At 26.0% G+C, this 27621-nt stretch overlaps 6 long non-coding RNA genes across 6 annotated transcripts; 5 read left to right on the top strand and 1 right to left on the bottom strand.

Moving 5' to 3' along the window:
* Nucleotides 1-1091: 1091 nt before the first annotated feature.
* Nucleotides 1092-2254, top strand: LOC112777392 (uncharacterized). Its single transcript, XR_003190407.2, has 2 exons — nucleotides 1092-1307; nucleotides 1679-2254. It is a non-coding gene; the product is annotated as an uncharacterized lncRNA (long non-coding RNA).
* A 2635-nt stretch (nucleotides 2255-4889) lies between these two features.
* Nucleotides 4890-6652, top strand: LOC112777521 (uncharacterized). The gene is made up of 2 exons (XR_003190447.2): nucleotides 4890-5183; nucleotides 6232-6652. It is a non-coding gene; the product is annotated as an uncharacterized lncRNA (long non-coding RNA).
* Nucleotides 6653-10376: 3724 nt separating this feature from the next.
* On the bottom strand, nucleotides 10377-11702 carry LOC140182072 (uncharacterized). The gene is made up of 2 exons (XR_011877954.1): nucleotides 11513-11702; nucleotides 10377-10914 (listed from the first exon to the last, which is right to left on the bottom strand). It is a non-coding gene; the product is annotated as an uncharacterized lncRNA (long non-coding RNA).
* Nucleotides 11385-12226, top strand: LOC112777537 (uncharacterized). The gene is made up of 2 exons (XR_003190453.2): nucleotides 11385-11540; nucleotides 11701-12226. It is a non-coding gene; the product is annotated as an uncharacterized lncRNA (long non-coding RNA).
* Nucleotides 12227-15501: 3275 nt separating this feature from the next.
* LOC140181980 (uncharacterized) lies at nucleotides 15502-16352 on the top strand. Its single transcript, XR_011877723.1, has 2 exons — nucleotides 15502-15719; nucleotides 16136-16352. It is a non-coding gene; the product is annotated as an uncharacterized lncRNA (long non-coding RNA).
* Nucleotides 16353-17851: 1499 nt separating this feature from the next.
* LOC112777337 (uncharacterized) lies at nucleotides 17852-18928 on the top strand. Its single transcript, XR_003190385.3, has 2 exons — nucleotides 17852-18079; nucleotides 18563-18928. It is a non-coding gene; the product is annotated as an uncharacterized lncRNA (long non-coding RNA).
* Nucleotides 18929-27621: the final 8693 nt, after the last annotated feature.

The following is a 27621-nucleotide window of genomic DNA, read 5'->3' as shown; positions in this document are numbered from 1 at the left end:
CCAAACTTAATTTTCGTGAGCCGAGCTTGATCTTGGTCTAGCTCGACTTAGCTCTATTCACTTTCAGTCCTAGAATTATTATTATTATTATTATTATTGGATTAATAGTTAAGACAATTCTTAAAAGATTAAATGTTTTAAATTTATATTGTAAAAAATATAATTGTGAATGTAATTTAATCTTTTTATTAGTTAGATAATGTCACGTGACATAATTATTCTGTAATGCGTTATCTAATTAGTAAAAGAACCCATTTGATATATAATTATATTTTTTAGGTACCAATTTAGAACATTCGATCTTTCAATAGTTAAATTAATGAACACATATCTTTGAAGAACTATATTTTGAGTATTAAAGCTATTATATATTATTTTATATATTTTGTTCTTGTTCTATATATGATCTATATATTACTATACATCAAATTAAAATGTCTTCTTGTTTTAAATCAATTGACAGTTGTGTTGATGATGAGAATTGAAATGGATGCAGAAAAAACTGAAGTTTGTGAGGATAGTTGGCTTAGACTTAAATCATGTGGAAGTGTGATTTGTTACAAAGAATGTGTGAAAAAATGGCCTACCTTCATATCTGCACGTTGCACATTTCTCAATTGCGTTTGTGCCTACGCTTGTTAATTAATTGATTATTATTAACTAAGAATTTTGAACAATGAACAAGGACTACGAATTATTTTAGTTTTGTAGGCTAAAATAACTTAAACTTTCTTAAATATTTCATGTTACTTAAAAGTCGAATTTGCTATTTAAAATATTTTAAAATTTAAAACTGTGATTTAATAAATAAGAAAATATAAGTAAATTGGGTTAGTCTATATTCTAGTAGTTAGTTTACTAGTCCTAATAATGTATTGATCAATCACAAACTTTTAAATAGAGCTTCGAATTTCGATTTTCGACGAATTAATTCTTGATCTGTCAATTAGAAGATACCGTAAAAAAAATTGAATAAAAAAATATAATAAAATAATAAAAACACAGTTTTATCAAATTAAATTAAGTATATATAAATATTCTTTTAATTAAACAATATAATTGCGGTCCAATAAGAAAATCTTTCATGAGCAATAACTTTTCATGAGTAGCAAGAGATAAGTACTTTAATTTCATTAACACACCAAATTTTATTATTTTAATTTTGCTTATATATACATCCCAAAACGCATCGAGATCGGTAGATAGATTAAGCATTGTTATATTGAGAACAGGGCACCAATTTGTTTGATAAATAATGGCAAAATTAAGCATGGCAAAGTTTTTTTCACTTTTTCTTTTGGTTTCAGGTTTGTTCAAATACATATCTAATATCTTGATTCATATCTCATGCATGTTAATATCTTCTTGTCCTAGCTTTATTAAAGAAAAAATGGTAACATTTATGTTACCTAGATTATTTCTTTATCAATAATAGGCTTATCATTGTAATTATTTTTTAGCGAGTGTATATAAAGAGTATATAGTATATAAAGTGTAATAACTCAACAAACATTCTTTAAGAGAGATTTTTCATTCTATTCAACAATAAGAAGAACTTACCATCAACATTACAACTTGAGCAGCTTAGAACATGAAATTTTCTCCAATTTACATGAAAATGTGTTATTATAAGACTAATTGATGAATTGTAGTGTGTTTGCGGTGTTGTATGTGTCAGTGATGAGAAGTGAAGTGGGTGTGGTTAAAGGAAACAAATGTGGGCTTAAGATTTGGTACCTGGATAACTGCGTACCTGAAGATTGCTCTCAGCTTTGTGATAGGGATTTTGTACCTGGAGTAGTAGCTGTAATCTCAGATTGCCAGGCATCCACTTGTTTTTGCCAATATTTGTGCCAATAATAATAATGCGAAGATTTATATGCAATTATTTTCATATAAAGTTAATAGGTAAAAATTGTTAGATAAATTGATAGATTTGACTATATTATTGTCTAATGATTTTTTATTATTAATTTCACATGAAGATAACTGTATACAAATTTTTATCTAATAATAATAATAATATTTACATACATTTATTTTTATATAAAGTTGATAAATAAAAATTATTAGATAATTTAATAAATTTGACTAAATTATTATCTAATAATTTTTTACTATTAATTTTATATAAAGATAATTGTATATAAACTTTTGTTTAGTAATAATAATGATGATGAGGGAATGAAATGTCTATTTGTCTATCAATGCAAGAAGCAAAGAATAGAGATTTAAATCAATCTTCATTATTACATGTGTTAAAGTGTGTTATTCTTTCTTGATATATTAGAATGATTAGAATAGATATATCTCCTTAAGTAATTTTCTGCTCAAATTAAAGGCTATAGTATATATATTGAAGGTAAATTTAGCTATCAAACATTTAAGAAAAATAAAATACTCACCATACGAAGATGTGGTATAACTTGAAAAATATTAAGATATCGATAAATATATATGATATGTATGTGGCGGAATTAGACTAAATCTTGGAAATAGTAAAAAATTAATTTTGTAATATATGAAAAAAATTAAATTAAATATTTTAAAGGACTAAATTATTATTGTTGTTATTAATTCATTTGAAATACCATAAACGATTCCTATTATTTCTCAATTACAAATTCTTCTTAAATATTTTGAAAATAAATATGATTCAACAACAATAAAAGCATTACATGCATTTCAATGTTAATAAGACTGAAGGTAGAAGCGAAAGTGAAATATGATAAAATTATATAACTAACAATTATGTTTAAAATGGAAGCAGGAAAAAAAAAAGAATAAAGACCTGTAGAAAAAAAGAAAGAGGAGTTAAATCTCAATTTGACCCTTAAAATTTAGTTCAATGTCCAGAATAATTCTTACTATTTTATTGGCCTCAATTAGAATTCCCAAATTTGTAATTGTGGCTCCGACTTACTTTTGTGATTATCTCCGTCATTGGAATGCTGATCTGACGCAATTACATGACATGACGAACACTACTTAAACAACGGCGTATTGGTTTTGCACCCAAACCCTTTGGAAGCTACGTCATTTCAGTTTTTTGTGGGTTAAAACTCTCTTTCTTTTTACTACGACGATCATAAGTTGCAAAACATCAAGAAAATCTTTACACTACGTTGTTTCCAAAGGGTTTGGGCGCGAAACCAATGCACCGTCGTTTAAGTAGTGTCCACCATGTCATGCGATTGCGCCAGATCAGTATTCCAGTGATGAATAAGATGATCGCAGGGATAAGGCAGGGCCACAATTGCAAATTTAGGGGTTCTAATTGGGGCCAACAAAATTGTAGGGGATCATTCTGAGCATCCACCCATATTTCAGGGCCAAATTGAGATTTAACTCAAGAAAGAAAGAAGGAGAAAGATGGGTGGTGGTGGCAATGGGACTAGCAGTGTCAAAGTGATAAATTTGTGTGTGTTTGTATTAACGTTTGTCAAACTAGAGTTTGAATGAGAGTGGTTCTGTAGAATTGATTTTGGGTAGAAATGAGTCTGTGCCAACATAATTTATGTTTGGCAATTTTATACTAAAATTGATTTTAATAAAATGAATATTGTTTAGATAATAGTAGTTAAAATTACTTTTAGATAGATAATTAGTTAATTACTAAAAAAATATTATATTTAATTATAATGTTATTTTTTTAGTATATTTAATTTTTTTATACTTCTTTTAATATATTTTTTATATAGTATTTTTTATAATACTCTATTTTAGTATGTTATAATTTTTATTATTATAATAAAATTAATAAAAAAACAAAATATACAAAAATACTAAAAATTGATAAAAAAAAATTAAAATATTTAAAATGACTTAAAACAAATTTCAATTTTTTTTTGAAAAAAACTATTAAAATTAATAATGATCATCAAAGTAAACACACGTTTAAGCTAATGCAGAAGCAACAATTTCTTGCTTCAAGTAAACTCAGTTTAGGTTACAAAATTACTCATGCGTTTAGAGAAAAAATGTTGCCAAACATAAAAAAATAACATTCAAAAAACTTAAAGGCACTCTTATCCTCTTAAATGCGTTTGTCAAACACACCAAATTTAGAGATAACAGAGATAAATTTATCTTGTACGTAACTTGAATTATCACGTATCAATATGTGGATGCCTAAAGTAAATATTATATATATGATTTTGATTCTATGAAGTTGAAAATTCGTTCCGTTTTTTTTTTTTTTTTTTTTTTTTTTTGATTCATTGGAAATCATGGTTAATTTTAGAGCAAAGAATACAAAAGTCTGATTAATTTTTTATGAAATTTTAAAATTATGTCAAAATATGTAAAAACATTAAAATCATGCTTATGATGTATAGTTTTGGGCCTTGGTGGGTTTTTTATTGGGTTCATTTAAAAGGACGAGTGACTGACCAACTTAAACGTTAAGCCCAAAATCATAAAAAAAAATTATGCTCTTCAACTAAACTAGAATACTCTGTACAAATACAAAACCTTGACTAGATTGAAATACTGTGCCTAATATTGAACAATGAACAAGGACTGCTAATTAATTATTTTAGGTTTGTAGGATAAAATAACTTAAAAAACATTTAAAAAAAAACATTTTTTTACGAATTTGTTTTATAAATTTTGTTTGAGTTTAAAAAATAATTATTGCCGAATAAAAGAAATTATTTGTTCATTTAAGGATGAAAACTACTTACATGTACTTTATTTCAGAATAACTTTTTGTAAATACCAAGTGACAAGTACTTTATTAGCCTTTCGCACATACAAAGTTTTATTAATTCAATTGTTATTATAGCTATTTTAAATTTTTAATAGGTTCTTTAATTAAGTGGTGTGAATTTGATTTATTCTAATAATAAATGCATGGACTGCATTTTGCTATTAGTGGATACTTTGAAAATTCCGACAACAAAAAAATTAGTCACCGATCTTCAAGGTGGTTACTTGGAAAAAAAAATAACTATTTACCTTTAGACAATTGAATTTAAAAATAAAATAAAATAAAATAAAATAAAATATCAATTAATTAAAAAAAAATTTAGATGTGGTGAAATAATGAATTTTCACTTATATATACACTAAACATCTCCCAGGGTCACATACAAGTTAAGAGATATATGTTGACACTAATATTTGATAGATGGGTAAGTTAAGTTTAACAAGCATGTTTTCACTTTTCCTTATAATGTCAGGTACATCTATCATCTTTTAATCTCATTTATATTAACATGTTACATTTAGGATTGGAAGTGAGTCAAGATAGCTTATAAGCCAGTTCGAATTCAATTCATTAATAGCTTGATAAGATGAACTTGTGAACTGGTGAGCTAAGTTTGAGCTTGGATTTGAGCTCATAAATTAAATGAGTCGAGTTTGAACATAGATAAATTCAGCTCATTAGCTCATGAACTGGTTCAATTATATATATAATATTAAAAGTATAAATTAAATACATATAGAATATACATATTAATAATGTAATATATAATGTTATATATATATATATACCAATGTTCTGAATTGTTTAAAATTTTACAGATATTTTTTATGTATAATTTTAATGTAGGACATAAATAAAAAATTTATAATTGATAGATAGACAATATATTAAATTTATCTTTTTAAATATATTTTAATATATATAAGTTATAATTTATTGATATAGAATTATAGATTATGTTCCTATTATTTGAGTCAACTCGTGAGCCCGAACTAGCTTGTGAGCTTTCGTTGAGTCGAGTTTGAGCTTATGAAATAGGTTCGATTATTAATGAGTTGAACTGTGAACCAAGCTTAATTTTCATGAGCCGAGCTTGATCTTGGTCTAGTTCGACTCACTTCCAGCCCTATTATTATTATTATTATTATTATTATTATTATTATTAGATTAATAGTTAAGACAATTCTTAAAAGATTAAATGTCTTAAATTTATATTGTAAAAAATATAATTGTGAATTCAATTTAATCTTTTTATTAATTAGATAATGTCACGTGACATAATTATTCTGTTATGCGTTATTTAATTAGTAAAAGAACCAATTTGATATATAATTGTATTTTTTAGGTACCAATTTAAAATATTCGATCTTTCAATAATTAAATTAATGAACACATATTTTGAAGAACTATATTTTGACAATTAAAGCTATTAAATATTATTTTATATATTTTGTTCTTGTTCTATGATCTATTACTATACATCAAATTAAAATGTCTTCTTGTTTTAAATCAATTGACAGTTGTGTTGATGATGAGAATTGAAGTGGATGGACAAAAAACTGAAGTTTGTGAAGATAGTTGGCTTAGACTTAAATCATGTGGAGGTGTGATTTGTTACAAAGAATGTGTGAAAAAATGGCCAACCTTCATATCTGCACGTTGCACATTTCTCAATTGCGTTTGTGCCTACGCTTGTTAATTAATTGATTATTATTAACTAAGATTTTTGATTTGCTTGGTTGTGATAAAAAGCAAAATTTTTCTTTTAACTTTGAAGTTAAAAATTGTGGTTATTATCTAAAGTAGTAACAAGTGCTGGTATGTGTGTAACTTGATCATTGTTAAAGAAATAAGTTGGTGGTGGTGATTTGAATAATTAAGTTAATTAAGTTGTAATTGTTGACTTTATCAAAATTGAATGAATAACTAGTTTAGCTATAATATTTGACCTCCGTTTTGAAAGTTTTAAAAATAATTTTTATGAATTTTTAATTTATAAAAAGTAGTAGTATTAATGTCTGATGTAATTTTTAAAATTAAATTGTAACTTTTTAAAAAATTATTTAGGAGATTATAAAAAAATTAAAAAAAAGATTTCTTTCATAATACTATTACTTTTTATCATATTTTTATAAAATAAGCACTTTTAATACTAAAAACTCAAACACAAAATAACTTATTTATAAGCTATTTTTAATATAACTATTTATTATTTAAACTATATTTTTAAAAAGAACTTAATTAAGTTGTTTGCCTAAACTAAACCTTAATGATTTAGGGTGATAGTGGTTGGTCCTGGTGGGGATTAAGATTAGTTGGGATAGGTTAGGAACTAAGGGATAAGAATTAGGATTAAGGATAAATTAAAAAAAAATGACCATTAAAAATTGAACAATACAGATAAAATTAAAATTTAATTTTAACATTAAGAGTAAAATTAAAGCAAATTAAATATTAAAGATATATTTGAAAAGATTAAAAAATATTAAGGAAAAAAAAAACGTATTTTATCCAAGTTTTAGATGGGTTTTAGGTACCAAAACTTGAAAATATGCTTGAATTAATATTAAATGAACTTAATTCAATTCCAAAAAATATAATTTAAAAGATAAAAATTATCTCACACTTACAAAATATTTAAAAATTATATTCTTAAGAGATATAAGATTTATAATAAAGTGAAAGACTTAAGTGGGTGGTCATTCGGCGAGCAAATAAATTAGAAATATTATCATCACCAACAATGTATTTTTACTCTTTTTTGTTATTCATACCTAATAACCTAAAGCTCACAAATGACTGTAATCTTGATCATTGACTTGAGAAACAAGAAAGATAAATTTGTAAAAAAGAAGAAATCGGATAAGAACACAGAAATAAGATTAAATGAAAACAATTTATATGAATTAACAACAAATATTTTTTGGAATTTTTTCTCTTTATTCATTCATATATCTAAAAGTTCACAAAACATCGAACAGACACAATACTCAACTACACTAGCTAAATCACTGTGGACATTTTTTGCAACATACATGAGCTTGGGATGAATAAAATAGTTTTAGTAAATTTTGTTGATTTTTGTTAAAAAATAAAATGTTTTTCTTTCAAATAAAAAAATTGGTTAATAATGACATGATTTCAATGCACTTGCTATTTGTTAATGGTGCTTGTAACAAATTGTAACGGATCAAACAAGAAGATTATCGTCAAACAGCACAAAATAAGATAGTTAATGCCATAATATAAGTTAGTTTAACGCGTAGCCACAACAGCACAAATTAAAATGTAGTCATCATAATATATATGAGTATAGGTTAATCAGTGTATTCCTATGCATGTTAGAATATCATCTTTCGAATAAAACATTTTTTATTATATTGTAACTTCGTTATTAGTTAAATATTCACTTTTAGATATTTTTGAAATAAACAAATGACTAGCATAATGTTAGAAAAAAAAAAAAAACAGTGCGAATTTATTTTATTTAATATTTATTAATTATTATAATAATTAATAAATATTAAATAAGATAAATTATGACTTTTTATTATTATTTTTTAATTATTAAACATTATCACATGTTAATTATTTTCACAATTATAATAGTGCATTATAAATTTTATAATAGGTTAGATTTTCTATGTCTTTTGTTAATTCTCTCCATTTTAGATTAAGTTTCACTTTGAGAGTTCTCTCTCTATAAGAGATTTGTCTTTATTTAGAAAACAAATTAAATTTTAACTTTAAAATTAGGCCAATATATATTTTGATGATAGGCTAATTTGATTTAGTAATTTTAGACAATAAATTAATTTGTGGGTTAATTTCTAATTGCAAGAATTTTCAATCTTAATAAAAACTGACTTTAGTTTTAAAATTAAGCAAAAAGCATATGTATGGATGATGGATTGAATGATTGATCATTATGATCTTATAATTTTGAACTGTGTTACAATTTTTTATTATAATAGTCAATAAATAATTATTAAAAAATATTTAAAGAACAAAAAATAATAAAACATTCATAACATACATAACTAAAAAACATTTGAAAGTAAAAAAAATTAGGATAAAAAACTATAATATTTAAAATTTAGAATATAAAATTAGAATTTATAATTAAGTATCCCTAGTAACGGGTGGCTGGTGGGATATTATTGGCCAAGGATGGTAGTAGTTGATTGGCAATAGTGGATGAAATGATAGTATTAAAACAAAAAAATAAATAAATAATAAAAGAATAATTTTTAAAAAAATTATGATTAAATAAGTGATGAAATTTTTTTGTGAAGGTTCGCGATGTTGATGGTGGTAGTGCTAGTGGTTTGAACTTTGTATCGGATGACCTTCCACTCGCATTATGATCGTTGCACTGTGCTAGTTTAATGCAAGACATGGATGTTGAGGATGAGAAATCCGATGAAGAGTATATTGTTGATGGCCACAAAAGTGGTTCTTCTGACGATGACAACGACAATGAGTTTATACCTAAGACTCCTATTGGTGGATCAATTCGATTTTTGCTTGCTCCGCATCAAATTCCAGAGTTATCATCTGTACCTAGTCACTACTATACATTGAATTTGGATGCGATCCACGAGGAAATTTCGTATTTGAATATGGGAACCGATGATTAGAACACCGACAATGGTGTGGAGTTTTGTGTTGGTCACAGATTCAGGAGCAGAGAGGTAGTGTTGCAAGGCCTGAAGAATTACTGCATTCGGAGAAGTGTCGAGTATCGAGTAGTCGAGTCGGATCGGTTAACATACCACGTACGTTGCCGGCAATTTATGGAAAGTTGTTCTTGAAGTCTCTATGTCGTCCTCTGACAGAATATGGGATATTGGTGAGTGTTATTGTATTTTAATTCGTTGTCTTCTTCGTCGTTCTTATTTTGGTTAGATTTTAATTTGACTATATTTCAAATGGTTAGGAAGGTGTGTAAATTTGGTGGACCACACAAGTGTCTGGCCCCTACCATGTCACAAGATCACCAACAGTTGGACAGCAACCTCATATGCAGAATCATCCTGCCACTCATACAGTCTAGTCCATCAATGATTATTCCTGTTCTATAGAGTACAGTGAGACAGAGCTATCACTTTAAGCTGTCGTACAGAAAAATTTGGGTGGAAAACAAAAGGCACTTGCACAAATATACGATGATTGGGAGGAGTCATACAACAAGGTACCAGGGTTGCTCTAAGCATTGCAGACTTGTCTCCCTGGAACGGTATGTGACATCAGTGCGGTGACGTATTATCATGGCCACTTGATGGTGAGCGATTGTGGTCAGTTCGACAAGGTGTTCTGGTCATACCCTTTATGCATTGAAGCTTTCAAGCATTGTAAGTTATTCGTTTATGTAGATAGCACGCACTTGTATGACAAATATAGTGGAGTGTTGCTAATTACAATTGCACAGGATAGTAACAGTAATAACCCACAGAGGATATTTAGCAATTGCATAATTTGTGTTGCATTTCATATGTACTAGTAGCGTACTATTCATTTGAGGTTACATTATGTATCGTTGTTATTTTGTTTTATTTAGCAATCAAACTGCCTATGTTTTATGTTCTATTACGATAATTTGCATACATAACCTTAATTAAGGCATGGATAGTAACTAAAAAACAAGATACATAAAACAAAGACAAAAATAAAAGAGTACATCATCATTATAATGTAAAATTTTGGTACAAAATATTGTACTTTGGAGTAATACAGGATAAATTACTAACTAATCTAACAACATGTACTGTCGATTATGGATGCTGGTCCCTAGGATAATGAAGGTGATGTCCAGTGCCACAGGGGGAGAGACTGGGTTTGGCGAGGTGGTCTGCAGCCTCGCGAGTCCTGAGGAGCCAGTGGTGGTAGAAGGGTCACTGCATGTAACAGTGGCAGAGGAGGCTGTAGATCAGTCGGTTGTATCTGGAAGTGTGGTGGCGGTGGTGGATACTGAGGTGGGGGAGGTAACCAATGTGAAGTAGTCATCAGTTGGTCGTAGTAAACGGAAGGAGGTGTAGTATACTAAGACCCCCAGCCAGAAATTTGGTCCATAGGAGGAGTTGGTACCCGAGAACATCTGAGGCACCCAAACCGAAGTAGTCACTGGTGGGGCAGAGAAAAGTACACCATAGGCGAAACTGCTCTGCAATCTACTGCATCGTCTGCTGGTCAGCCGTCCGAACCTGAAATACCTCGTCAAACTATTTCACCCACCATGGATTTCTTTTGATGGTTGGACAAGACACCCAAGTCCACCCAATCAGGTAAAACCATGAATAAGATAAATCACTTAATAAAAATTCGTAAATACCCTCAAATTAACGTATATTCATAATTAAAATATTTATTTAAAAAAATCCAAAAATCAAGATTCATATTTCATTGAATTCTTTAAACTATTATTAGATATATCATGTGTCACTTCTAAAGAGATTAAATAAAATATTTATTTTCAAATATTAATAAAGTTATTTATACAGTAATCATAAGTTCTAACTAAAATATTTTATATTAATCTATCTTTTTAATTTATCGTATTTGTGTTTGAATATTTTAATCAATACTTAAGATATAAAACTTTACCAATAAAAGATTAATATTTTATATGTCTATTTCTCATTAATTTGTAAAAATATTTTGTCATAAGGTATAAACATATTACTTTATGATGATACTACGAATCTTCGCTTATATATATATATATATATATACACCCTGCACGCATCTACATAAAAGATATTGAAATTAGTAGACTAAATGGCAAAATTAAGCATGGCAAACCTTTTTTCACTTTTCCTTTTGGTTTCAGGTTTGTTCACATATCTAATATCTTGATTCATATCTCATGCATGTTAATATGTTCTTGTCTTAGCTTTATTAAAAAAAAAATGGTAACATTTACATGAAAATGTGTTATTTATAAGACTAATTGATGAATTGTACTGTGTTTGCGGTGTTGTATGTGTTAGTGATGAGAAGCGAAGTGGGTGTGGGTGAAAAAGTCTTTGAATGTGGGCGTAAGTTTTGGGACACGGATAACTGCGGAGGTGAAATTTGCCGGGACCTTTGTGTGAAGAACCATGGGATTTCTGAACCATGGGCAGTTGTATGGGCAGAGTGCCAGGGATCTCGCAGTTGTTTTTGCCAATATTATTGCTTTCTAACCGGGGAGAAAATATAGTAATAATGATGGTAGTAATTAGACGGAAATTCAGTTGTTTTTATATGAAGTTAATAGGAAAGAATTGTTAAATAATTTGACAGATTTAACTAGATTTTTATTTATCAATTTTCGACTATTTACTTTACATAAAACAACTGCATGTGAATTTCTACCTAATAATAATAATAAGAAGAAAAAAAATTCTAAACGATTCCTGATAATTACTTCAAAATACAACGAGGTCTTTGATAAAAAAAATATTCAACTCGACTCTTGGATTTTATTTTTATGAGACTGATTAATCTCTGTGTCAGTATTTTTTTTTTTTTTTTACACAAGAACTAATCAGTACTATAAAAATAAAAATAAGGAGTTAAGTTGGGTATTTTTTTTGTTTGAGGTCTTATAATCCCTTTGAAGTAATTATCAATAGTGGAGTTAGGTATTTATAATAATAATAATAATAATAATAATAATAATAATAATAATAAGTGAATGAAATGTCTATTTGTCTCGATGCAAGAAGCTAAGAATAGAGATTTAAATAATTTTTCATTATTACATGTGTTGAAGTGTGTTATTCTTTCTTGAAATATTAGAAGGATTGGAATAGATATTGTGTGCTATTATCACTCTTTAAGTAATTTTCTGCTCAAACTAAAGACTATATAATACATATATTATTGAAGGTAAATTTAGCTATCAAACATTTAAGAAAACTAAAATACTCACCATACGAAGATATGGTATAACTTGAAAAAAAAAATTAAGATATTGATAACTAGAATATGTATGTGGCGGAATTAGACTAAATTTTGGGAGGAGCAAAAAATTAATTTTGTAATATGAAAAAAGATTAAACTAAATATTTTAAAGGACTAAATTATTATTGTTATGATTAATTCATCTGAAATACCATAAACGACTCCTATTATTTCTCATCAATTACAAATTCTTCTTAAATGTTTTGAAAATAAATATGATTCAACAACAATAATAAAAGCAATACATGCATGCATTTCAATGTTAATAAGACTGAAGGTAGAAGTGAAAGTGAAATATGGTAAGCTTATATAAATAATAACAAATATATTTAAAATGAAAGTTTAAAAAAAAATAAAAAGAAAAAGAATGAAGACTCACAGAAAGAAAGAGAGAGAAAAGAAGAAAGATGCGTGGTGGTGTCAAAATTTGTTAATATGACACGTTAAGTAATATTATAATACACTTTTAAGAGTTTTAATTGACTATTAATATAATAAATTTATGAAATTAGATTAAATTAAAACCTAATTGAAAGAAAAAATCGAAGTATTGAAATCCTTCAATTTGAGATTGATTTGATCTAATTTTCTAAATCAATCATGTTAATATTCAATTAAGATTATTAGGTGTATGTTGTGATGTTACTTAACATTAACCACATCAATAAATTTTGGCTCTGTTAGTAGTAAAAGTGATAGAAAGACAAACATGATTAACTTAAAATTTTTAAAGGATAAATTTGATTAAAAATAATTTTTAATGACCAATTTAAAAAATAAATGATCGTTCAGAGATTGATTTGATCATTTACGTTTTATAATGTAATACTTAAAATTAAGGCAGTTTAATTCATTTAAAAAAAATTAAAAATATTATTTATTTATTAATTATATTTGAGTATAATAATTTAAAAATATTTTTTATTATTATATTAAAATATATTTTTAAATTTGTTAGAAAAAAATAAAAATGGTAACCTTTTGAGAAATTTCTTTTTTATTTTGTAGTATTTGTATTTTTGCTTGAGAGATTTACTAAGCACATACACTAATTTTTTTTTTATTTTAATAAAAAAATATTTTCCTTACCGCTTAATACAACCAATATTTAATTGACAAATATCATTTACAAACTTAAAATATACTAATGTATGAAGGCATGTGAGCTGGAAAAAAGTGTTAAAATTCTATCCAAGGGTTTATTTCTCTATTTTAAACTACTTACCGAATTTAATATTATAAGAATAAGATAAGACATTTTCGTCAGAATGATGAAGTGTATAACCCATTATATATTCTTTGAATTAAAAAATATCATATGCGGTCCAGTAAATAATAATATATATATATATATATATATATATATATATATATATATATATATATATATATATATAAAATGAGAGAATCAAGTTGAGTTGGTCGAGTGATCAATTTATTCGTTCGCTTAAATATGTATTAGAGATTTAAATTTTGTTTTGTATATGCAGTAATTTTTTTTTATCAAAAATATAGAAAGACTTGAATTTACAATTTTTTAAATGAATATAAAAAATTATGTCATTTAAATTATAATTTATATTATTAATATATATGATAATTCATTGACCAATAAATTTTAAAAAAAAACTCATTAAATTATATTATAAATTAATTAATTTTTAATCTATATATATATATATATATATATATATATATATATATATATATAGGAAAAGTATAGGTCAGAGTACCAACATATTATCTGTCAATTTCTGTCAATTCTTATTTATAATTGTATTTTATGAAAGTGTGTTCGTTGATGTGTCTAATAATTAATATATTTTAAATACATATATAAAAAGACACATCCAGAAAATATATCTATAAAGACACTTCTATTAAACACAGCTATAAAAAAGATATTTTTATTAGACACATTCACAAAGACACTTCTATAAAGCACAATTATAAATAAGAGTTGGCGGATATGCTGTTGGTAACGTAGCGAACCGATATATATATTATGAGAGATTGGAAGCTGCCCCCTACTACCTACGTACATGTTAACTTTTCATAGCAACCGATTAGTACTACTGTACTAGTACTTTGGTTAATTAATTTACTCACCAAATTTTATTGTTTTAATTGTTATAACTATGATAATATTAAATTTAATTGTGGTTAAATAACTGTAGGAGTTAGTGCTTAAATATTAAATAATAATAATAATAATAATAATAATAATAATAATAATAATAATAATAATAATAAACGTTTTCAAATAATCATATAGTATTATCAAATAATGTTATATCTGACAAGATTAAATAAGAGGAAAGAAAATAAAAAAAATAAAAATAAGTAGAATTATTTATGTATTATTTGAATGGATAAAAAATAAATAAAAAGATAATAGAAAAAAAAATTAGTTTAAAAAAAATAAAAAAATTATAATAATATAAAATTATATTAATATCTTTATTATAAATAAAGTATAAATATTTTTATTTTTTATGTTTTATTACATTTTATAAATATTATAAAATATTATAATTTTATATATTTATTTTAAATTATTTATCTAATACATATAATTAATATTTAAATATAAATCTCTATTATTACCATAATATATTAAAATTAAATTTATATTAATAATTATTAACAATAATATAATTAAGGATAGTATTAAAAATACAAAAAATATAATATTTTCTTTCTTAATTTTTTGTTTGTGATGGAATGAACATTTTTTTAGTGAAGTCTATACAAATTTTTTTTTTATAACTAAACAAAAAAATATTATTTTTCATTATTTTTTTATTTATTTTTTCTCCATTCGTTTTCTTTCCAACCAAACACAGTACATGTGTAGATTTCTACAACTAAGCTCATTTATATAATAATCATAAGTTTTAACAGGTATGTATGTATTGTTATTAAGAATCTTGGTTTATATATATACACCGACGCATATAGAAATTAGTAGACGACTAAGCATCTTTATATGGAGACAGTGTTTGATAAATGGCAAAATTAAAGATGACAAACTTTTTCACACTTTTCGTTTTGCTTTCAGGTTCAAAAATATCATCTTCATATATATATTGTTTTCCTTGCTCTATTTATTATTATTATTATTATTATTATTATTATTATTATTATTATTATTATTTTAAAATGTGTTATTTATTTAAGACTAATAATTGAATCGGTAATATTAGAAAAAAAAATCAAAACTTATTTTATTTAATATTAATAATTAATAAATATTAAATAAAATAAATTTTAGTTATTTTTAATTTTTTTATTATCAAAGATTTATGTAATTGAATTGTGTTTGGGTGTTGTATCAGTGACAAATGAAGGTGTTGTATCTGTTTTGTCGCCCTATTTTCTGGCGTTTTATGAAACTGTCGCGAAATGTTTTGCGGCGGTTTGAAACTGTCGCTAAACGGCTCCAAAAACTGCCGCTAAATGATATTTTTGTTGTAGTGAATGAGAAGTTGTCGCAATGATAACTGGCACGGCTTTAACTGCGAAACTGAAACTTCTTGCTACGAGCATTGTTTGAAGAACCAAGGGGATTCTGTGGCATTCTCGTCACTTTGTTTAGGACCTCACAATTGTTTTTGCCAATATTGGTGCCTACCACCGGGGGAGAAGATATAATAATAATAATATTACGAGAAATGTTTGAGGGTTATTAAAATTTTTTGTATTTGGTTATTATATTTAGTTGTCAATTTAATTTTTTTTTAGTAATTTAATAATATATTTTGAATTAATATTTTTAAATATTAATAATTAATTGATAACAAAAAAATAAATTCTGATAATTTTTTAATATTTTTTAATAATAATAACGAGTGAATAATGAAATGTATTGTATATTTGGCTATCGAAAAGTTAAGATTAAAGATTTAAATCATTCTTCGTTATATTATGCAAAATAGACAAATAAATTTTAGATTTTTTTATCACAAAAATAAATAATTTTTTTTATTAAATTAAAAGTAAATTTTGCTTTTTCAATATTTAGTTTTAATTTAGTTAGAATTTTATATTATTTTTAATTATTTCATCAACATAATTATACGAGTGATAAAATTTTATTAGTTATCTATTAATATGATACCGGTTTTATTTCATCAATCAATTTCAATGCACATTTTAATTCTAATTCAATTCATTTCTTTTTTTTTTTACCAAAGATATGGAGATTCGAACCTGCAATATCTTAGATGAATATGAAGAGACTATGTCATTTGAGTAATTCAATTCATTTCTTAAAAATATTCTCCATTAAAGATGTTTTTAGGATGAATCTTCCGCATATTATTTACATAGTACTATAATTTTTTTTAAAACAATGGGATCAAAAAATAAATAATATTTTGAACAGTAGTATAGAAATTGTTATCTTAGGATTAATTTTTTTATTAATTGTAATTCACATTTCACAGTTACAATTTTAATTAGGATTTATATTTATTTTTTTACAATCTTAAAGACAAGATTGTTTTGAAGAAGAGAGTAATGTTAGAATTAGTATTGAGTTTATAGCCCAATTAGATAATTATATTATAAATAAGAATAGAATATACTAATATAAATATACATAATGTAATTAAAAACTCTAATTTTTTTCTTGATCCTAATTCTAAAAAATTTTATTTTATTCTTTCTAAATTTCTATCTAATTTTCTCTATTTCTTAATACAATTTCGTACCATATATCTAATAATAAAATAAATTATTTATAATATACTCTTATTATTAACTTTTCATAAATATCAAACATTAATTACTTCTTGTAAATACCAAATTTTATTAATTCAATTGATAATATATCTAATAATTAAATCCAATCGATTTGGAGTTCTGATTCATTTTATAAATTAAATACAACTTTATGTATTAAAAGATTTTAAAATTTAAAATTATGATTTAATAAATAGAAAAATATAGTTAAATTAAGTTAGTCTAATAGTTAGTTTATTGGTCCCAATAATATATTAATTAGCCATAAATTCTTAAATGAAATTCTGATTCTCGACATATTAGTCCTACACTTGTAGATTAGAAAATTCCGTAAAAAACCAAAAAATAAATAAAAAAATATAATAAAATAATAGCAGCACAGTTTTATCAAATTAAATTAAGTATATATAAATATTCTTTTAATTAAACAATATAATTGCGGTCCAATAAGAAAATCATCATCAGCAATAACTTTTCATGAGTAGCAAGAGATAAGTACTTTCATTAATTAACACACCAAATTTTATTATTTTAATTGTTATAGACATGCTATTATTAAACTTAACTATTCACCTTTTTAGATAAAAAAAATGTAACAGAATCAAGGTAGCTAGTGGTAATTACGGTAAGTAGAATATCAAATCACTTTTCACCAGGATCAATCCCACATTACTGGTAATCTCAAATAACTTTAACTCGTGATTATTTAAGTTTAGTTATATGTCTTCTCATCGTGTTACTCCATCTAAATTATTATTGTATGTGCCCAATGAAAATATATATCAATTAATTTTACAATAATTTTTTTATGTGATGAAATGAAATTTTGCTTATATATACATCCCAAATCTCTAGTTGTTACATACACAAAAACGCATCGAGATTAGTAGATAGATTAAGCATTGTTATATTGAGAACAGGCCACCAATCGTTTGATTATAAATAATGGCAAAATTAAGCATGGCAAAGTTTTTTTCACTTTTTCTTTTGGTTTCAGGTTTGTTCACATACATATCTAATATCTTCGTTCATTCCTAGTTTTATTATTTTTATTAAAGAAAAAATTGTAACATTTTCATGTAACATTTACATGAAAATGTGTTATTTATAAGAGACTAATTGATGAATTGTGTTTGCGGTGTTGTATATATGTGTCAGTGATGAGAAGTGAAGTGGGTGTGGGTCAAAGAGTCTTTGAATGTCGGCGTAAGTCTTGGCACTACGCGATCGGTGATTGCGGACGTGAAACTTGCCACGTGACTTGTGTGAAGGACAAAGCAGTTTCTGAACCTGGAATAGTAGATGTATCGTCAGAGTGCCAGGGACTCACTTGTTTTTGCCGATATTGGTGCCTTGGGGAGAAAATATAGTAATAATATAATGGGGCCTTATAGTGTACAGATGTGGGTGTACAGATTTTTGTCTTTTTGTGGCTGAAAAGCGTGTCACTAAAAGTGTTACTTAAAGAAAAAGTGTTACCCTTAATCGTTAACTTGGCTCTGATACCACATTTTACCATTTCTATCCAATTTTTTACTAGTCCTTGATGTATATTGTGATTTCATTTTTATAGTTTTTAATCTTGTTTTAGTTTATAATATTCTTTTTTGCATGGATTATTGTATATAAAATTCTTTATCTGTTTGTCTTTTTCTTTAATATAATTTCTCAAATCCTCAAAAACTTCTTTTATTTCTACACTTTCTGTTGTTTCTAAATACCTTCTTAATTTTTCGACTTCATTCTCTATTTTTTCTTTCAACAGTTTTAATTCTTTTAAGTCATAATATGGTTTTCCAAGCATTTATAAATTTTTTAAATTTAATTCCAACTTGTTTATATTTATTCTTATTTCTATCCTTTTTATTATAAGGTCATCAATTTCGGTCTGAAGGTTATTTAATTCCCTTTTATACTCTTTTATTTTACTTTTTAATTTTTCCGCCCTTTTTTTTATTTTATTTTCTGGTTTTTCAATCTTTTTATGCTTCATTATTTATTTTAAAATTTCTGCAAACTCTATCATTGATTCATTACTATTTTCTAGAGATTCTATTAATTTTTCTAACTCTTTAACTTCTTTTCTTAACTTGTCATAGATTATTTTTAGAGCTTCAAATGCTCTTTGATTTATTTCAGAAAACTGTAAATAATTCAAACGATTTTCTCTTTCAAAGAGCTCTTGTTTCTTGTCTTGATAAGTTACATATATTTCTTCTTTATTTATTGTCATAATTTAGTGTTTAGGGTTTCATTTAATTTTTCGACCTTTTTTGTTAATTCTTTTATTTCAGAATTTTCTTCTTTAATCTTTAACTTAGATAAACTTAAAGGGCTATTAATTTTAGATTCTCTTATTTGAAAATTCGATGAAAATAATTTTTCTGATGGTTCTTTTAATAATAGAACTGGGTTTTCAATAGCTTTATATTTTGGTATTTCTGTTTTTACAATTTTCTGAAATAATTCATCGACATAAATTCTTTCTCTGTTTTTAAATATTATACTATGATGGCTATTTGTTAAAGCATAATTTATTGCATATGTAATTGAAAATGGTTCATCATCTTGTTCCATTAGATTCTTTCTGTGAAATTTATAAGCCAAACTTATAGATCTTCCAAGATTTTCAGTTGATAAAGGTATAGCATACCCAAGATGGGCATTGAATTTAACATTTACGTTTGCCAAGTTTCCATGAACAATTCCAATTATTTGATCTATTGGGTCATCAGTAATTCTTTTGTCACAGATTGCTAAGCTTATTGGTGAATTAATTCCTTTCATATATGTAGATTTGATTAAGACTTGTATAGTACTAATATGAATCCATCCAATTTTAGATCTTTTTTGTTGATCCTTAATTTTTCCAATCTGTTTACTTAATTCTTCATCATTTATTAAAGCTATTTCAAGTTCTCCATTGGCGGATTTTATCTTTATAGGGGCTTCAAGTTGAATTTTTCCATAGTATATTATATTTTTTCTATTAAAAACTTCTTTTAAAAGGTTCTGTTTATTAAAATTTTCATTTGATTTGAGATTTAATTCTGTTTTTAGAACAGCCTGTTTTTCATTATCTAATAAAGCAGTTAATCTATAATAATCAGATTCTTCTGTTAATTCTAAACTTTCTAAATAATTCATAGATGAAAGACTAGGATGAAGATGTACCTTTCTGGAGAAAAACTTCCTTTATTTAGTATATTTTACATAAGATGTTTTTATCTCCAGAGGGGAGATTGTAAATACTAACTCCAGAGGGGAGTTTAGAACTATTTTTCCCTTAAGGGAATTCTTCTTCAGACTATAGAATCGCCTCGGCTGCTTCCTCCTTGCTCTCCTAGCATATGAGTACTCTTAGCCTCCTGCTTTCTATTTTCTGATGCCTTCTACAATTGCCTAAGCAACCTATTTATAATGGTTGGGTCTGATGGACAATTCCCATCCTTACCCTTCTTATGACGTCATTGCTTACGTCATTGTTTATTATCTTGCACCAGCTACATTGTTGGTGCTCTATGACCTAAGCGCTTACGTCACTATGCAATAATGTTGAGAGATGCTTCAGATGTGCTGTCTTCCTCTTTCATTATGTGACCTTCAGATGCGTTGTCTTCTTCCTTTATCATGTGGGTTGATTCCGTTTTATTATTGCTTTCTTTAGATAGCTCTGAGACGCATAGCTGGCACTTGTGATCTTCTCTGTCTTTTATCAAATAGCAGAGATTCCTCTTTATCCCTTCAGGGAGCTTTTCTAAGAGTCCAGATAAGTTGTAGAATGCTGATTCAAATTCCACTAAGAGTCTCATCTCTCTTTCTTCAATTTCATTCCTTTTACTAGACACAAGCAAAGTATTTCTGCTTTTATAATTAATTCTTGTGTGAGATTCCCTTGTTATCTTTTGAGTTCTTTCGAAGACCCTTGCTAGTGTGCTGGCTAGCCTTCCTTCATGACTGTAGATTGTTAGATCTTGAACTTGATCAATTGGTTGAAAATTTCCTGGGAAGACGGACATGAATATTACTTGGTGTGCTGGAACCAAGCATTCTTCTTCTTCATTAAAAATAGGTTGACTGTTCGTAAATTTTAGGGATATATCCCTTGGATTTACGTTGTCAATCATATTTTTAAATCTCTTCACTGCATCAACGAATCCTGCAGGAAACTCACTAATAATTTTTAGATCATTAAAAATTAAAATTGTATCAATTAATCCATACTGGAAAAACTGATAGGTGTCCGATGGGGATGCATCTGGAAATATAACCAGCTTTGTTAGCTGTTCTTTGGCAATAGGATAATATCCCAAAATTGCTCTTCTTTCTTCAGTCCAGTTCAGGACTATATTAAGGGTTTCTCTGAGATTTGATCTACAGACCCTTTTCTTTTCTTTGATTTCAGCCCTTGTAGGAATGTTTCTTATTATCCCTGTTCTCTGGGTTTGAATTGGAGCTTTATCTGCTCTTTTTAGGGTTTGCTCTGGATGAAGAGCTTCATATTCCCTGAAAGATTCCTTTGCTGCTTCCAGTGTTAAAAACCCTCCTTTATAAATTATCCTTGATTGATGTGTAAATGGTGCTGCTTTTTCCCAGGCATCATATACTCCTTTCATGGGTCCATTATAAATTACATAATATTTTTTATCTTGGGTGGATTTTTTGATAATTTCAGCAATTGTTTTATTTTCTGGAATTTTTTCTTCACCTGATTTGTCCACCACGCTTAGCTGGCTGAGCTCTGATGGTTTTGGTTGTTGTGTTGATTTCATTGCCTCGATGGCCTTCTTGAGGGATTGGATCTGTGTCCTTATTTGCTGACAATGCTTGCATTTTTCGAGTTCTTGTTCGTATTTCTGAATTTCTTGATCTAATGCGTTGTAGACGAACTCCATTCTCTTGTTAATGTATCTGCAATAACATTTTTGTCACCCTTAATATATTCAATTTTTATTGGATATTGTAACAAAAATAATTGCCATCTTACCAATCGTCCATGATTATAATCAACTTTTAAATTATATCGTATGAAACCTGTTAGGTAGCTTGAATCTGTCCTTAATGTAAATTCTCTGGGTAGTAAATCAATTTTCCATTTCTTAAGAGATTTAATTGCTGCTAGAGTTTCCTTTTCATGAGTGGTATATCTCTGTTCTGTTGGAGTAAAAGTTCCTGAAATATACCTGCAAAGTAGTTTCTTTGGGGAATTTTTAGAATCTAGTGATTCTTTTCCTTGCTCCAAACTTTTTATAGCTTTCTTAGCTTTTAGACATCCTGACCAGGTTATGTCTGAAGCATCTGTTTCTACTATTAAGTAGTCATTTTCTTCTGGAATATAAAGTTCTGGAAGTTTTTCACATAATTCTTTAATCTTTTGAATTTGCATACTATCTTTTTCATCCCATTTCCATTCTTTTTTAGTACTTATTTTTGGAAATAAGCTTTTAGTGTATTCTGTTATATTTTTTAAGAATCCTTGATCAGAAATATAATTTATACACCCTAAAAATCTTTGTAATTGTTTTCTATCTTCTATTTTATTAGGAAATAAATTTACCTTTTCTAGGACATTTGGCTGAAGTTTTAGCTTTCCTTGAGTGGATAGAATTAATCCAAGAAACTCTATTTCTTGTTTTGCTATTCTTGCTTTCTTTTTGCTAAGAACTAATCCTTTTTCTTTACATCTTTCTAAAACTATTAATAATTTTTGAAGATGATCTTCTCTATCCTGTTTTGTAAAAATTAGTATATCATCAATGTACACTAAAACAAATTCATTTAACTCTTTTAGATTTTCTTCCATAAATCTTTGATAAATACCTGGAGCTTGTTTTAATCCGAATGGCAATACATTCCATTCATAGAGCAACACACTTGTTGATTCTTTTGTTGGACAAGTAAAAGCAGTTAGTTTCTTTGTTTCTTCGTCTAAACGAAGTTGCCAATATCCTGATTTTGCATCAAGAGATGAAAACCAAGTTGCTCCTTTGATTTTTTCTAAAATAGAATCTTTTCTTGGAAGTTTATGAGCATCACCAATAGTTGCTTCATTCATCTTCTTATAGTTAATAACCATTCTTCGTTTTCCCCTTTTAATTTCATTATTGTTTTCGACATAAAAGGCTGGAGCCGCATGAGGACTTTTACTTAATCTTATAATTCCTTTTTTCAAAAGATCTCTACATTCTAATGAAAACTCTTCTCTATCTCTTGCGGAATAAGGGATTTTATTTGGAACATTTATCTCTTTTGTTGGATCTTTTAATTTAATGCTTACTAATTCGTTATTTGTATTTTTAATATCTAAAGAATTTTCAACACAAATTTCATCCAAAAGTTCTTCTATCTTTATTTCAAGATTATTTTTTGGGATATTTATTTGAAAGTATAAATTTAAATAACATGTCTCTAATATAAAAAATATTTTAAATTTTAAGATCTTATCTATAGTAGTAGTCGGTATTTTTATACGTTTTGATTTTTGATTTATTGAAGAATCGTGTGGAGCTTTTAAAACTATATATGTTAGTTCTTGAATGAATGGATGATATAGCTTTAAAAAGTTATTTCCTATGATAAAATCCATTCCAGAATCTAACATGTATATAGATGGAACAATGAACCTATAATTTTGAATAAAAATTTCAACCATCTCTGCTTTTTGGTCAATTTTATGTATTGATTTGTCAGCTATTCTAACTCTTAATGGTTTCTTTAATTTTTTCCTATCAAGTTTTATATTTGAACTAGCAAAGCATTGTGTTGCTCCAGAATCTATGAAAGCATTTATAAATTTTTCTGTTATTTTTATAGTAATAAATGTAGCATTATTACTCAGTCTCTGAGTCTGTTTCCGAGACATATTCAAAAATATAGTCTAAGTTATCATCAGATTCTTCTAAAGGTTCCATGAAACAAGACTTAGCAATTTCTATTTGTTTAGTAAGATCCTTTTTATCTTTCTTTTTCGGACATTCATTTGCATAGTGTCCTTCTTCTTGGCAATACCAACACTTACAATTTTCTTTTTTATTTGGGCAATAATCACTTTTTTGTCTCTTATTTTTATTGTTATTTCTTTTTCTAAAATACCTCTTTTTTCTCCAGTTTGGATTGTATTTTCTTTTTCTAAATTGATATTTTCTTTTTCTTTGAAAATTTTTATTAAGACCATATTTTTGAGGTATCTCTTCATTATCCTGACAGCAAATTCTAATTATATTTGCAAATCTTTTTTGAGTTGCTTCTTGCATACAACGTTCTTTTATTTCCTCTCTTATTGCAGAGGTTGCTCCACCAAAATTATTTTCAATTGTTCCTCTATTTACTTCTCTTATAAATCTTCCCATAATAAATTCGTTAGCAGGATATGGAAGTTTTGTTATATACATACTAAGATAATGATTTTTATCTTCTTCTTTTAATTTGTAATAATGTATTCTATATTCACATATATAAGACTCCACATTACATAGATCATATATGTGAATGTTAGCTAAATGGTTTTTTGCTTCTTGATATTCTTTATTATAGACTTCTTGTTTATGATCTATAATATTTTTTCCAAAAAATTCTTTATATAGAATCATCATTATATATAATATCTTATCATAAGCTGTTATTTTTGTTGCTAATTCTTCTATTATTTGATTTTCTATTGATGTCATATAATCTCTTATAGCTCCTTTAGTATGAAACCCTATGTAATTCCAAATGTCTCTTCCAGATAATTCATTAAGTTTTGGATTAGTAAAGGCTTCTAATAAGAAGGAATTTAACCAGTTTTCGAAAATTTCTTTTTCATTCGTTTTACAGTCTAAATCGAGCATTCTTTCTCCTTCCATTTCCTGGATTTTAGGAACGTATTTTGATGGTATTTTTGTATATTTTGAATCTTTATTTATAAACCCTTTTTTAAAAGCATAATTATCAAAACCTGTTTCCCATTTAAATTGAGATTGATTATCCCTAGATGTTCCAGCTTCATTTTTTACTTGTATTGGAATTGCTGGTTCTTCGTCACTTGAATAATCTAGGATGTGTTCTTCATTTTCTATATTTTCAGAATTTACTATTTCTTCTTCTATCTGAAATTCCTGTTCCATAATATTATTTTCTTGAGCCATTTTTAATTGTTTAAAAAGCATTGTAACTTCTTCTAATTTTTCTTCGATATTCATAATTTTAGTGGTGGTTTTACTTTTAAATCTGTTATGTTGATTATATTTTGAAATTTTTCTTCTTTTGGATTTTCTTTTTCCTTACTTCTTTGAAATTTTATGGATACTAGTATTTCTTCAAGCATATCTACTATAGAATTTAATTGTGGGTTAAAAGTATGATAAAGATGTGGGGAATCATTTCCATAATAACATTTCTTAGAAATTCCGTGTGAAAAATAAGTTTTTTCAGGTTTTTGAAGTCCTTCAATAAAGCTTATAGTAAAATAAAGATTTTGAGAAAAATCATTTTGTATTGATTTTAAGAATTCGGTGTCATTACAGTTAACATTAGTTAAAATCATTAATTTTTGATCTATTAATTTTGATAACTTAATTATTTCTTCTCTTAAATCTTCTAATTTACTTTTTTCCATTAGGTGACGCTTTTCTTTGTAAAGAGTTACGCTTTTAGGTGAAAAGTGTGGCTTTAGAAAGTGTGGTTTAAATAAGCAAATCTTTAAATATGTACAGATTTAGATCTGTACCATATAATTTTCTTAATATAATTTGGCCAACATTCACGCGTAGTCGCGTTTATACGAAATAGGAATGTTAGGGCCAGCAATTTTTGTGATTTGTAGTCATTAAGATGATTTTAATGGTATGAGATTGGTGTAAGATTTTATTTAATGGCTCATTTTTCTTTGTTGGTTATATGTTGGCTAGAATTTAACAAAGTTGTTGGCTCCTAGACTTTTCCTATATGAAATTTATAAATAAAAATCGTTATATAATTTGATAGATTTGATTAGATTATTATTTAATAATTTTAATTATTAACTTTATATAAAAATAACTAAATATAAATATTTATTTATTATTATTATACTGTTAATGCTACTGCTATTATTATTACTACTACTAATAATAATAATAATAATAATAATAATTTTATTTGTCTTTATAATTTTATTAAATTTTTAATTAAGTTTATATATTTTTTTTAATTAGATCTTTATATTATATCAGATTTTATAATTAAGTTTTTACTATAATAAAAATGTTAGAATTAACGAAATATTCTGTTAAATTATACAGAATATTTAATCAAGTGTTAGGTATATTCGTTTTGTTTAACATATAAAATATTTTATTAATTCTAAGTTTTTAACATTTTTGTTATAACAGAGACTTAATTACTAAATTTGATATAATATAAAAATTTAATAAGAAAATATAAAATTATAATTAAAATTTAATAAAATTATAAAAACAAAAAAATAATTAAACTTAATAATAATAATAATAATAATGAGAGAATGAAATGTCTATTTGTCTATTAATGCAAGAAGCTATAAGAATAGAGATTTAAATCATTTTTTATTATTACGTGTTAAAATGTGTTATTCTTTCTTGAAATATATTAGAAGGATTGGAATAGATATATATTGTGTGCTATTATCACTCCTTAAGTAATTTTCTGCTCAAATTAAAGGCTATAGTATATATATTGAAGGTAAATTTAGCTCTCAAACATTTAAGAAAAATAAAATACTCATCATACGAAGATATGGTATAACTTAAAAAATATTAAGATATTGATAAATATGATATGTACAAGTTTAATCACCCGTGCCATGCACGTGATAAGATTAAAATTATAATTTTAAGTTGTTATGTTAAATTTCATTTTAATTATAATAATTTAATTAATAAAAGAATAACTTATATGTGTTGTTTTTCTTTTCTTAATATAATGTTAATTGTATTAACTATAAAATAGTTATTTAATCTATTTTTTTCAATAAATCAGGCATATATACTCAATATGACCATAAATAATCTAGTAATACTTAAATCTACCAACAAAGTTTTATATGTTGGTTTACTGTGAAGTAAGAAAATATCAAAATCAGCTCAAAATGAAGAACAATTAACCCGTGCCATGCCATGCACGTGATAAGATTAAAATTATAATTTTAAATTATTTTGTTAAGATTAATTTAAATTATAATAATTTGATTAATAAAAATATAATATGTTATGATTTATTTA

The sequence above is a fragment of the Arachis hypogaea genome, chromosome 19, assembly GCF_003086295.3.
Source record: "Arachis hypogaea cultivar Tifrunner chromosome 19, arahy.Tifrunner.gnm2.J5K5, whole genome shotgun sequence".
NCBI lineage: Eukaryota > Viridiplantae > Streptophyta > Magnoliopsida > Fabales > Fabaceae > Arachis > Arachis hypogaea.
Note: the sequence above shows the minus strand (reverse complement) of the source record. Positions and strands in the feature narration are given on the sequence as shown.